Genomic DNA, 14,909 nt, shown 5'->3' on the forward strand with positions numbered 1-14,909 from the left:
CATTGAGGAGGGTTACAAGAGCATTGGTTCAAATACGGAATGATGAATTTAAGTTCCCAACCACTCCAGCCTCTGTGACCAATTCTCAGAGGTTTTTTGTTGGTAGCAGGATTTCCACAGGTTGTGGCATGCAGTAGATGGGATATTGATTGGAATCCACGGTTGTAACTATATGGGAGTGATGAGTATGTATTTGTTAGCCGTAAGAGTAGACATGCAATCAATGTACGTCAATACGTCCTTCAGCTAAAGAAAAGAACTTATAAATCTAAATTTTTATATTGTTTCTGGCATTCATTACAAGATAAGTTACTATGTTAATTACAATATCACCTAAATTCTATATTGCTCTATTTTCTTAACAGATTTAACTCAAACACATGAATTAATGTTTAATACTTTCCATTTTGTGCGATGTCCAGATTTCACTCTCTTTATCCGTTTAAATTATGACAGAGCATGCGGTGATAGTTACTGGCTATGTTTTCAACTTCAAATAGTTGTTACGCACACACACACACACAGTACATTCCAAACAGATATACGCAGTAAAGAACATATATTCTCTAGTCCCACAATTCTGCTGAGTGCATATTTTTGCTGCACAATGAAAGCATGTAAGTATTTTAAAAAGGAGAATAATTGTATTTTATTTACTCAGACAACATCACACCTTTCATTCATGCTCTGTCAACATTACATGCAAAATGAACTGATTGTATTCAACTTGAAAAAAACTTAGCTGCCGAATGCTAAGTTTGATGTGCTTAGGCTTTTAAAAGTAATAAGGCTGTGAGCAATGTCCAGCTCGACGAGACAATTTGTCACGGCTTTCTTTGACAAACTGGCAAAGAATAAAATATTCTTGCTGAGAAAAATTCTTCTTTCGTTATTTTCTTTTCTGTTGATAAAATAGTTACTGTGAAAACTTGTCAAGTTATCATTATACGACTCAAGAACACTGTGCTCTACGCTTAATGCGCCAGCCTTGCCAATACCAGGCTAGACCCCATGACCTCTATTTTGGGTTCCAACAGTCAACGGCTATACAGGCTAGCAGCGCACACAGCTGCTCAGCCCATTGAACAGCTTCAATTGTAGTAACTTCTCAAGAAATGTCCGTTGAAATAAGATCACTTAAAACGTGTTTGTATTTTGTAGTAGAGTCCCCAACCCGACTTAGCTACTCTGTTAATCTTCTACCTCTTCTCTTCCCCTGTTGGTTTCTTTCATGTTTCTTTCGTTCTTCTCTCCATCCCTTGTCTACTAATCCCTAAGCTTACCTCTTCTCTTCCCCTGTTGGTTTCTTTCATGTTTCTTTCGTTCTTCTCTCCATCCCTTGTCTACTAATCCCTAAGCTTACCTCTTCTCTTCCTCTGTTGGTTTCTTTCATGTTTCTTTCGTTCTTCTCTCCATCCCTTGTCTACTAATCCCTAAGCTTACATCTATCTCTCAGTTGTGTTCACTATGCTCACTAACCTATCTGTTTCTGACCCTTCTGTTACTGTACGTTATTTTTCATTTAGCCTCTGAAGAAGATCCTGCTATAGGATCGAAACGTCATGCCAACTATGTCCTCTTTCAGAAAACTGAAGTTCCTCTTGATCATACCTAAACCCCTAATTACCTATTTTAGCAGCTTCGAGACCATGTTTAGAAGGTTGCAGAGATGAGTCTCTTTCAATAAAGACCTCCTGTAACTACTCACCGAATACTTTTGGTTACTACTAGGATCTGTTCAAGTGGATTTCACTTGGCCTAGCCTCTATATCCCATGGGCCAAGAAACTGGGAAAGCAGCCGCTGTGCCTCACTGCACCAAGGTCTCTATATGGGGTAGCTATGATTATGAATACGTGAACAAGTCAAGTTCCATGTCTTCAGCTTTGTTTTATTTCGCTATTTTCTCTGATAGTTTGGTGATGACTTCTCACAAATTTACAGTCAACTGTGCTGGGGAAGGATGGGTCATTAACAAGGTTCACCCCAATCAGTTGGTTTAAAGTTCTAGCCACCTACAGAAAACAGCCTGACAGCTTTGAGGACATCTTCTACCACCGTGATTGCTATGTGGCTTTTACCACACAAAAAAACCCAGAAATAATCAAAGCAAAGAAACGGGATACGAAATTACCTCAACATAAAGCAGTTGACGGTAACTAGTTTGTAAAAATGCATTTTCTTTCGAGTTAAAGGTATATGCTGTATTGATCCCAAATATGCCAGATTTTCAAATATCCTTTGGTCAAAATTCTAAAACTGTTTTTATTATCACGCTGGAGGAAATTGACCTCATCAGGACAGTCAGTCATCTTGTAATATGCCTGATAACAATTTGGAAAGTCAAGACCTCCAGGGAAGGATGTTCTTGAAAACTTCTAGTAATTATAGCATGCTCTATTTGGGACCAATACAGACCTTATTTAAACACTAATGACATACAGAAACATGTCAATAAACACATACAGATTGTTTTAATGATGTGATGTAACACTTATCGGATCAATTCACTTGTTGGAACTTTATAAGCTCATTTCCCTTGAGTATACAATGTAATTGAACTGCTCGAATTACATTGGTATGTGAATACGTGGTAAATAAGTACTGTATACGTCTATGGTAGGCCATACGGGAAATAATTGCTGATTTAATGTCCGTACGAAATAAAATTATTACCGGTATTAATTCTATTTAATACCGGCATTAATTCTCAGCCAATCACCATGCAGCTTCATATGCCGGTATTAAATATAATTAATACGGACATTAAACAGAATTAATACGGGCATTAAATATAATTAATACGGGCATTAAATAGAATTTATACGGGCATTAAATAGAATTAATACGGGTATTAAATAGACCAATCACATCAGCAGGATTCTCACTTGGTCATCTGATCTGATCGCCGCGCCAACCTACAACTTACATTCTTCGAAGAATAACAAGACGGTTCAAAGCATTGCGAACTGATAAAACATCGGACTGGGATTGAGGGTCAACATTTGTCAATAACCTACAAGTATCGTTCGCTTCTCGACGAAAATCATGCAAAAATTGTTCTTTGTCTGTCATGCGTGCCATGCGTTGTATGTTGTACCTTGATTGCTAGCTACAACTACACTGCTCTCACGCTGGGGGATTAACACTAGCTCAGACTGAGCATGGTAACAAAATTCGCTGATGTGATTGGTCTATTTAATACCCGTATTAATTCTATTTAATGCCCGTATAAATTCTATTTAATGCCCGTATTATTTCTATTTAATACCCGTATTAATTATATTTAATACCCGTATTAATTATATTTAATACCGGCATATGAAGCTGCATGGTGATTGGCTGAGAATTAATGCCGGTATTAAATAGAATTAATACCGGTAATAATTTTAATTCGTACGGACATTAAATCAGCAATTATTTCCCGTATGGCCTACCATATACGTCTAGAAGATTTAGGGTGAGCACAAAGGGCCTTTTATTGTTTTATTCCCAAAATTTCTTTATATGCTTAATCCTGATATATGTCATGTGTTGAAGGTAGTTACACTAGGGCATGATTTTGTTATATGAGTTTACCTGACTACCGACACGAAATTGGAATTGAAGAATTCTTAGAAATCATGCAGTGCAGTTTGATATGAATTTTGAAAGCTATAAGTGAAATGAAGGAAGTCATATAAGACCATGAGTCTCTTGTTATCATTTTCGTCTTCTATCTCATATCAAAATGTAAAATAGCATATAACACTTTTTCTTTGCATGTCAGAGATTACATGAGGCTAGTTTATTATGACTATTGTTACGCCCTGGGGTGTTCGGGATGCGTGTACCCCGTATTTCGAACACGCCCAGGGCTACTAAGAATATGTTTCCCGAGTTTTGAATAATTTACTATGCGATATGTTGCCCATTCACTCACCATTCTACTTACTTTTGTTTTATTATGCAGGTCTCTCTCGCTCTTCCCGTCGTCTGCCATCACCAGCATTCCAGGCATTCGCTCTTTTATTACGCGAGTTGTTCTGTTTAGCGTTTATCTATTTTAATATCACTTGCTCTCTTTACCTTGTTTAATTAAGACGGTGTTGTTTCTTATGTATTTTGGAAGACTTAATTTATTTCGTTGAGGTTCGGACAGAGAACTGGAGACCAGCGGTGAGCAGCACGGCTATAACAGCATAGTATTACTTTAAAAGCAAGGTTGATTTATTTTAGAGAGCGGGTCCGGGAGTGAGGGCTGACTACGGGGCGCCATTTCCTATCGTATTTTGTGTAAGTAGGAACTTCCCGTCCTGGTTGGCCTCGCTGAATTTTAAGACACCGGGGGTAGGGTCAAATTAGGGCTCTCCCGGAGGTATTGCAGAAGTTAATCGGGGCGTGACCACATTGAGCAGAATTTGTTCAGTCTGCCGTTGGCGCCCCGTGCCGGGTATTCACTCCAGTGCTGCCCACGCCCTGGTACGTAGTTTATTTGTTATTTAGTTTAATTGAATCTCTGCTCGTTGTTTGCTTTTATTTTTGTACGACATAAAGACACTGCCTTTTGTTAAGTGTATGTTTAAAGTTAATAAATTAAATTGTTGATTGAGACCTAGTTCTCTAAACTATATTCTTCTCAATTTTTGTGTGTGTATTGGTTCAAGCCCTGCTAGCATTAGTCTTCGTCTCCCCCTTTCCCCTGCCCTGACATCAGGTGGCCTCCAGCTGTCTGATAACCCACGCTACCGCTCGGCCGGGGTACAGGCCTGGGCGTTGCACTATCAACAAAAACAGATGTTAAATCATCAGTTTAGCTTTAATCTATTAGCAGGATGGCATAATTTGAAATTGATAAAGATCAGTTGTGTCATTTCTAAGACAAAAATTATTTCTGTGCAACGAATAGTCAGTGTCTGTTCGGCCCACATAGTGTGAGCTGTCACTCACAGATATATCTGAAAAGGAATTGTTCCAACTCTACATTAATTGTCACCTTGGATGAATATTGTGTAGGTAACATACTAATAAAAGGATGTCCTGGAAAGTTTTATCGACTTCAATCTACATCAAGTTTAGAGGAAGTTCATATACACTTCTGTTTTTACCTCCATGTTGAAACATACCAACCCAACAGAGCAACTATAGGTCACTTTTAGATAGAGGTATCCTGGGGTGTTTTCACTTGTTAAATTTGATTTCAGATCAAAATACCTCTATTAAAGAAGAACACCAAACAGAAATTGATGAATGTCTGGACGGATAACAACTCCTCCAATCACCACAGTTGGCTTCTATGGCGGGCCATCAGTCTCAAATCATGGGAGATCGACTTATACCGATTTAAATCGACATATACCAGTTTCATTCTACATATCATCGATTTAAATCGACATATACCAGTTTCATTCTACATATCATCGATTTATTTTACTTATCATCGATTTAAATCGATGATAAGTAAAATAAATCGATGATATGTCGAGGTAAACTGGTATATGTCGATTTAAATCGATGAGAATGAAACTGGTATATATCAATTTAAATCGACATATACCAGTTTCATTCTACATATCATCGATTTATTTTACTTATCATCGATTTAAATCGATGATATGTAAAATAAATCGATGATATGTCCATTTAAATCGACATCTACCCGTTTAAATCGATGATATGTCGAATTAAATCGGTAGAAGTCAATTTCCGTGGACTTATACCAGTTTCTAGAGTCTCAAATTGACATATACCTATTTAAATCGACATATCATCGATTTAGCTCATTAACATATTCCAAATCTCGATTTCGGTGATGATTGACATGTGGAGATACATCACGTGTAGTCACCTGACAATTCTTTTCATGTAATAGCATGGAGGTAAAACAGTTTTTACCTCCACGGTTATAGTAAGATTCAAGGCTCGTCGTTATTAACACACTACAATAGAAGCCGCATTTACGGAAGCTTAAAAGTGCCATCAACATAAAAAACTTATTTTTCAGTAGATTGTTTAGATAACAAGATAATATCTTATCAAAGTCAGAAAAATGTTGGATTGCTCATTTGCTTAAGCTGAACAACTTATCAAATCTCGTCAATTAAACATTTTTCTGAAAAATGTTCAATTGTTCACTTCATTCCAACTGAACAATTTTCTGCAAAATGTTCAATTGACCTCTAATCGTATCACGCCAATTGAACATTTTTTTGCAAAATGTTCAATTGTTCACTTAATTCCAATTGAGCAATTGAACAATTTTCTGCAAAATGTTTGATTGACAACTTATCATATCTCTTCAATTCAATATTTTTCTGCAAGTCTTTGGTCTCCTCATCACCACACCCGTCAGTCATCTGCATCCCAGTACTTCTACCTTGTTGTCCTCTGTATTAAGTCTTTGACTTCCTCATCACCACACCCGTCAGTCATCTGCATCCCAGTACTTCTACCTTGTTGTCCTCTGTAGTAAGTCTTTGGTCTCCTCATAACCACACCCGTCAGTCATCTGCATCCCAGTACTTCTACCTAGTCCTCTGTATTAAGTCTTTGGTCTCCTCATCACCACACCTGTCAGTCATCTGCATCCCAGTACTTCTACCTTGTCCTCTGTATTAAGTCTTTGGTCTCCTCATCACCACACCTGTCAGTCATCTGCATCCCAGTACTTCTACCTAGTCCTCTGTATTAAGTCTTTGGTCTCCTCATCACCACACCTGTCAGTCATCTGCATCCCAGTACTTCTACCTTGTTGTCCTCTGTATTAAGTCTTTGGTCTCCTCATAACCACACCTGTCAGTCATCTGCATCCCAGTACTTCTAGCTTGTTGTCCTCTGTATTAAGTCTTTGGTCTCCTCATAACCACACCTGTCAGTCATCTGCATCCCAGTACTTCTACCTTGTTATCCTCTGTATTAAGTCTTTGGTCTCCTCATAACCACACCTGTCAGTCATCTGCATCCCAGTACTTCTAGCTTGTTGTCCTCTGTATTAAGTCTTTGGTCTCCTCATAACCACACCCGTCAGTCATCTGCATCCCAGTACTTCTACCTTGTTGTCCTCTGTATTAAGTCTTTGGTCTCCTCATAACCACACCTGTCAGTCATCTGCATCCCAGTACTTCTGCCTTGTTATCCTCTGTATTAAGTCTTTGACTTCCTCATCACCACACCCTTCAGTCATCTGCATCCCAGTACTTCTGCCTTGTTGTCCTCTGTATTAAGTCTTTGGTCTCCTCATCACCACACCTGTCAGTCATCTGCATTCCAGTACTTCTACCTTGTTGTCCTCTGTATTAAGTCTTTGGTCTCCTCATCACCACACCTGTCAGTCATCTGCATCCCAGTACTTCTACCTTGTCCTCTGTATTAAGTCTTTGGTCTCCTCATAACCACACCTGTCAGTCATCTGCATCCCAGTACTTCTACCTTGTTGTCCTCTGTATTAAGTCTTTGGTCTCCTCATAACCACACCTGTCAGTCATCTGCATCCCAGTACTTCTACCTTGTTGTCCTCTGTATTAAGTCTTTGGTCTCCTCATAACCACACCTGTCAGTCATCTGCATCCCAGTACTTCTGCCTTGTTATCCTCTGTATTAAGTCTTTGACTTCCTCATCACCACACCCTTCAGTCATCTGCATCCCAGTACTTCTGCCTTGTTGTCCTCTGTATTAAGTCTTTGGTCTCCTCATCACCACACCTGTCAGTCATCTGCATTCCAGTACTTCTACCTTGTTGTCCTCTGTATTAAGTCTTTGGTCTCCTCATCACCACACCTGTCAGTCATCTGCATCCCAGTACTTCTACCTTGTCCTCTGTATTAAGTCTTTGGTCTCCTCATAACCACACCTGTCAGTCATCTGCATCCCAGTACTTCTACCTTGTTGTCCTCTGTATTAAGTCTTTGGTCTCCTCATAACCACACCTGTCTGTCATCTGCATCCCAGTACTTCTGCCTTGTTGTCCTCTGTATTAAGTCTTTGGTCTCCTCATCACCACACCTGTCAGTCATCTGCATTCCAGTACTTCTACCTTGTTGTCCTCTGTATTAAGTCTTTGGTCTCCTCATCACCACACCTGTCAGTCATCTGCATCCCAGTACTTCTACCTTGTCCTCTGTATTAAGTCTTTGGTCTCCTCATAACCACACCTGTCAGTCATCTGCATCCCAGTACTTCTACCTTGTTGTCCTCTGTATTAAGTCTTTGGTCTCCTCATCACCACACCTGTCAGTCATCTGCATTCCAGTACTTCTACCTTGTTGTCCTCTGTATTAAGTCTTTGGTCTCCTCATCACCACACCTGTCAGTCATCTGCATCCCAGTACTTCTACCTTGTCCTCTGTATTAAGTCTTTGGTCTCCTCATAACCACACCTGTCAGTCATCTGCATTCCAGTACTTCTACCTTGTTGTCCTCTGTATTAAGTCTTTGGTCTCCTCATCACCACACCTGTCTGTCATCTGCATCCCAGTACTTCTACCTTGTTGTCCTCTGTATTAAGTCTTTGGTCTCCTCATAACCACACCTGTCAGTCATCTGCATCCCAGTACTTCTACCTTGTTGTCCTCTGTATTAAGTCTTTGGTCTCCTCATAACCACACCTGTCAGTCATCTGCATCCCAGTACTTCTACCTTGTCCTCTGTATTAAGTCTTTGGTCTCCTCATCACCACACCCGTCAGTCATCTGCATCCCAGTACTTCTACCTTGTCCTCTGTATTAAGTCTTTGACTTCCTCACACCACACCCGTCAGTCATCTGCATCCCAGTACTTCTACCTTGTTATCCTCTGTAGTAAGTCTTTGGTATCCTCATAACCACACCTGTCAGTCATCTGCATCCCAGTAATTCTACCTAGTCCTCTGTATTAAGTCTTTGGTTTCCTCATCACCACACCTGTCAGTCATCTGCATCCCAGTACTTCTACCTTGTCCTCTGTATTAAGTCTTTGGTCTCCTCATCACCACACCTGTCAGTCATCTGCATCCCAGTACTTCTACCTAGTCCTCTGTATTAAGTCTTTGGTCTCCTCATCACCACACCTGTCAGTCATCTGCATCCCAGTACTTCTACCTTGTTGTCCTCTGTATTAAGTCTTTGGTCTCCTCATCACCACACCTGTCAGTCATCTGTATCCCAGTACTTCTACCTTGTTGTCCTCTGTATTAAGTCTTTGGTCTCCTCATAACCACACCTGTCAGTCATCTGCATCCCAGTACTTCTACCTTGTTGTCCTCTGTATTAAGTCTTTGGTCTCCTCATAACCACACCTGTCAGTCATTTGCATCCAAGAACTTCTGCCTTGTTATCCTCTGTATTAAGTCTTTGACTTCCTCATCACCACTCTGTATTAAGTATCCCAGTACTTCTGCCTTGTTATCCTCTGTATTAAGTCTTTGACTTCCTCATCACCACTCTGTATTAAGTCTTTGATTTCCTCATCAACACAACCGTCAGTCATCTGCATCCCAGTACTTCTGCCTTGTTATCCTCTGTATTAAGTCTTTGACTTTCTCATCACCACTCTGTATTAAGTATCCCAGTACTTCTGCCTCATAACCACACCTGTCAGTCATCTGCATCCCAGTACTTCTACCTTGTCCTCTGTATTAAGTCTTTGGTCTCCTCATCACCACACCTGTCAGTCATCTGCATCCCAGTACTTCTACCTTGTCCTCTGTAGTAAGTCTTTGGTCTCCTCATCACCACACCTGTCAGTCATCTGCATCCCAGTACTTCTACCTTGTCCTCTGTATTAAGTCTTTGGTCTCCTCATCACCACACCCGTCAGTCATCTGCATCCCAGTACTTCTACCTTGTCCTCTGTATTAAGTCTTTGGTCTCCTCATAACCACACCTGTCAGTCATCTGCATCCCAGTACTTCTACCTTGTCCTCTGTATTAAGTCTTTGGTCTCCTCATAACCACACCTGTCAGTCATCTGCATCCCAGTACTTCTACCTTGTTGTCCTCTGTATTAAGTCTTTGATTTCCTCATAACCACACCTGTCTGTCATCTGCATCCCAGTACTTCTACCTTGTTATCCTCTGTATTAAGTCTTTGACTTCCTCATCACCACTCTGTATTAAGTATCCCAGTACTTCTGCCTTGTTATCCTCTGTATTAAGTCTTTGACTTCCTCATCACCACTCTGTATTAAGTCTTTGATTTCCTCATCAACACAACCGTCAGTCATCTGCATCCCAGTACTTCTGCCTTGTTATCCTCTGTATTAAGTCTTTGACTTTCTCATCACCACTCTGTATTAAGTATCCCAGTACTTCTGCCTCATAACCACACCTGTCAGTCATCTGCATCCCAGTACTTCTACCTTGTCCTCTGTATTAAGTCTTTGGTCTCCTCATCACCACACCTGTCAGTCATCTGCATCCCAGTACTTCTACCTTGTCCTCTGTAGTAAGTCTTTGGTCTCCTCATCACCACACCTGTCAGTCATCTGCATCCCAGTACTTCTACCTTGTCCTCTGTATTAAGTCTTTGGTCTCCTCATCACCACACCCGTCAGTCATCTGCATCCCAGTACTTCTACCTTGTCCTCTGTATTAAGTCTTTGGTCTCCTCATAACCACACCTGTCAGTCATCTGCATCCCAGTACTTCTACCTTGTCCTCTGTATTAAGTCTTTGGTCTCCTCATAACCACACCTGTCAGTCATCTGCATCCCAGTACTTCTACCTTGTTGTCCTCTGTATTAAGTCTTTGATTTCCTCATAACCACACCTGTCTGTCATCTGCATCCCAGTACTTCTACCTTGTTATCCTCTGTATTAAGTCTTTGACTTCCTCATCACCACTCTGTATTAAGTATCCCAGTACTTCTGCCTTGTTATCCTCTGTATTAAGTCTTTGACTTCCTCATCACCACTCTGTATTAAGTCTTTGATTTCCTCATCAACACAACCGTCAGTCATCTGCATCCCAGTACTTCTGCCTTGTTATCCTCTGTATTAAGTCTTTGACTTTCTCATCACCACTCTGTATTAAGTATCCCAGTACTTCTGCCTCATAACCACACCTGTCAGTCATCTGCATCCCAGTACTTCTACCTTGTCCTCTGTATTAAGTCTTTGGTCTCCTCATCACCACACCTGTCAGTCATCTGCATCCCAGTACTTCTACCTTGTCCTCTGTAGTAAGTCTTTGGTCTCCTCATCACCACACCTGTCAGTCATCTGCATCCCAGTACTTCTACCTTGTCCTCTGTATTAAGTCTTTGGTCTCCTCATCACCACACCCGTCAGTCATCTGCATCCCAGTACTTCTACCTTGTCCTCTGTATTAAGTCTTTGGTCTCCTCATAACCACACCTGTCAGTCATCTGCATCCCAGTACTTCTACCTTGTCCTCTGTATTAAGTCTTTGGTCTCCTCATAACCACACCTGTCAGTCATCTGCATCCCAGTACTTCTACCTTGTTGTCCTCTGTATTAAGTCTTTGATTTCCTCATAACCACACCTGTCTGTCATCTGCATCCCAGTACTTCTACCTTGTTGTCCTATGTATTAAGTCTTTGGTCTCCTCATCACCACACCTGTCAGTCATCTGCATCCCAGTACTTCTACCTTGTCCTCTGTATTAAGTCTTGTTTCGTCTCATTAAGTAGTAACGTTTAAGTCTTACTTAGTACAAAATCAATCTCTATTAATGGTCTAATATTCCTGTTTTTAATTCCAATTTATCTACTTTCTATTTTTTTGTATTGTGTTCTTAGAGGGAACCCTCCGTGACAATTTCATGAAGTCTACAGGCTACAACAGTATGACATGGTTGAATGATTAAGCCTCGGGCACACAGCCAAGACAGGTTTGTATATATGATAGTATAATTCCAGGAGCCACTCCAGGGGTTAACTCCAGGGGCTAGGGCCATACGAACTTCATTTCTTGACACACTTCATCAACATACAATGCAGTACAACACATTCCACCATATAATATTTAGAAGACAGCAAAATTAATTGCTAATATTTGTAAACACTTATTTAATACCTCAAAAGTCAATTAATAATTAATAACACAAAGCAAATGGATGTTAAAATATATAAAATGCATAGAACTGCATTTAAATCTTACAAGGGCAAAGGCCTGCGATATACTGGCACATAATGCTACAAAGTATTTTGGTGGTTGTCGACATTAATTAAATGGACAATATTGGTGATTGAAACCATGTTATTATTACCCAAGATACTGACTGGAGAATACTAAGATGACTCAAGGTAACGACTAGAGACATGCTAACATTACCCAAGACATTGACATGCTAACATTACCCAAGACATTGACATGCTAACATTACCCAAGACATTGACATGCTAACATTACCCAAGACATTGACATGCACAGGATTTCAAATTTATCCAACTGAATTAGAAAAGGGCCTAAACCTTCACAAAAGGGCCAGAAGAGAATGAATGAATTTATAGAAGGGGGAGGGGGAGTGGGGAGGTGCTCCATTGGGGACACTGAAGCTGACTAGAGGCTGAGTGATAACTTGCCATATTTCACAAGATAACGTTCTTGTAATCATACAGTGGATGTACATAGCACATAATGGCACATATGAAGGTCATTCAAGCTTACTCTTGGAGATAAACTGTTACAAAACTTTGATGCTGAGCTGTGTTGACTGCAAGTCACCTTTGAACTCCACAAGAAAACAATAGGATTCTTGTATTCAATCAGCGTGATCCAAAAATCAGCTAAGATGTTCATCTAAGTGTTAAAGTTATGTTATACCACACTTTTAGACTTACATCTCTGTTGTCCACAAATGACCTTTGACATTTATGAGCAAGTACAAAGTTCATTCAACCTTTACCTATTACAAGCTTTTCAGAAATTGACCAATGGTGACCTCTATGCAGTGACGTTTGATCTTGATGAATATAAGCGGGTTCTTTTACTCACCAAGTATGAAGTTTTTCCAAGCTTGGCTGTGAAAGTATAGAGTTCACAAGGTTTTCATACTTTGACCCCATATGACCTCTCTGAAAGACAATAGGGGTCCTCTACTTAAAATGTGTGATACACACACCAACTATGAGGTTCATCCAAGCTTGACTTTAGTGTTAAAGGGTTTCAAGCTCTGGTGACCTTTGAAAAATAACAAATTACTTGAAGTTAGACATATTGAGTTTGATGTTCATCCAAGCTTTGAAAAAGGATTTATAGCATTTACAGCATTTTTAGACTTAGACCTCTGGTAACCTAAAATGACCTTTGACCTCCACAGAAAATAATGGGGATTTTGTACTCACTAAGATGGATCCATATACTATGAATCCTCTGACCTCTAGTTAGGGGACCTCATGACCTCCAGGGAAACAATAAGAATATTGTACTCACTAAGATAGATCCACTTACAAAGTATGAAATTCAGCAAGTTATGGGGTGTACAAGGTTTTTAGAGTTTGACCTCTGGGAGACCTAGGTTTTCCTACTCACTAAAATGGCTGCATATACCATTTATATGAATGGTACTGCTATGCACGTTTCAAGTTAGTTTAGAAGACAAGGCATAACACACGTACACCCCCACAAATATACCATCACCATTGCATAGATTCCTTTTGCTTGGACGCAGATTAAAAAATAGAAAATTAGACCTTAAACGATGCATTCTCAGGCAGGCATACATATGTTTAAACTATCAAGTAGCTCTATATGGTGTGAGTGATGCTAGCATTACCACCCCAAGGTGGTAATGCCCTGCTGCCCACTCCTTCCCCCCCCCCCCCCCTTGCAATTGCCACAGACACAAGGTACTGCCTGGACCCATGCTATTTAAAACCCAAGGTACTAATTGAAAACATGCTAACATTCGCCAAGGTACTGCCTGGAGCCATGCTATTATTACCCAAGGTACTGATTGAAGACATACTAACTTCCCAAGGTCCTGCCTGGAGCCATGTTATTATTACCCAAGGTACTGATAGAAAACATACTAGTTAACATTACTCAAGGTACTGATTGAAGACATACTAACATTCCCAAGGTACTGCCGGGAGCCATGCTCACATTACCCAAGGTACTGCCTGGACCCCATGCTATTATTACCCAAGGTACTGATTGAAGACATACTAACATTTCCCAAGGTCCTGCCTGGAGCCATGTTATTATTACCCAAGGTACTGATTGAAAACATGCTAACATTTCCCAAGGTACTGCCTGGAGCCATGTTATTATTACCCAAGGTACTGATTGAAAACATGCTAACATTTCCCAAGGTACTGATTGAAGACATACTAACATTCCCAAGGTACTGCCAGGAGCCATGCTATTATTACCCAAGGTACTGATTGAAAACATGCTAACATTTCCCAAGGTACTGATTGAAAAAATGCTAACATTTCCTAAGGTACAAGGTTTCTTATCTAGTGAAAAGTTACAAAAGCGATTAGGTATAAAATATAGCAACATTAATTTTCTCAGGTGAAAACAAGTACAGGATATTTATTCTCTAAAAAACAAGAAAAACAAGAAAACATCATTTGAGCAAGCTTGAATTCTCCAATTTGGTATTTTAGTTTTTGACAAAGAAAATTTAAGACAAATTGGTTCCAAAGAAGGAATACACAAAGCCTACTTATTACTCTCATTACATTTGATTAGCTTCTTATATTATTAAACTGTTTGAACATTTCAACATTAATAATGCTATAGAAACTATGACTTGGGAAAAACACACCAGTGAAATATTATTACTATGGTAGCTCCAAGATTCAAGTCTGCGGCTTCAGAGATGCCTCATGTTTTAAATTTATCATATACTGCAGTACTTGTATACAAGATTCATGTTCCCAGCATCCCAGATTCAACACTACACAACGACAACAAAACTCTATCATATACTGCAGTACTTGTATACAGGATTCATGTTCCCAGCATCCCAGATTCAACACTAC

The 14,909-nt window shown here is 39.9% G+C and overlaps 1 long non-coding RNA gene across 1 annotated transcript; it reads left to right on the plus strand.

Moving 5' to 3' along the window:
- Window positions 1–11,468: 11,468 nt before the first annotated feature.
- LOC139957601 (uncharacterized) lies at window positions 11,469–14,078 on the plus strand. Its single transcript, XR_011789504.1, has 2 exons — window positions 11,469–13,999; window positions 14,033–14,078. It is a non-coding gene; the product is annotated as an uncharacterized lncRNA (long non-coding RNA).
- The last annotated feature ends 831 nt before the right edge of the window (window positions 14,079–14,909 follow it).

This window comes from Apostichopus japonicus, chromosome 2 (assembly GCF_037975245.1).
Source record: "Apostichopus japonicus isolate 1M-3 chromosome 2, ASM3797524v1, whole genome shotgun sequence".
In the NCBI taxonomy this organism is placed as follows: Eukaryota; Metazoa; Echinodermata; class Holothuroidea; order Aspidochirotida; family Stichopodidae; genus Apostichopus; species Apostichopus japonicus.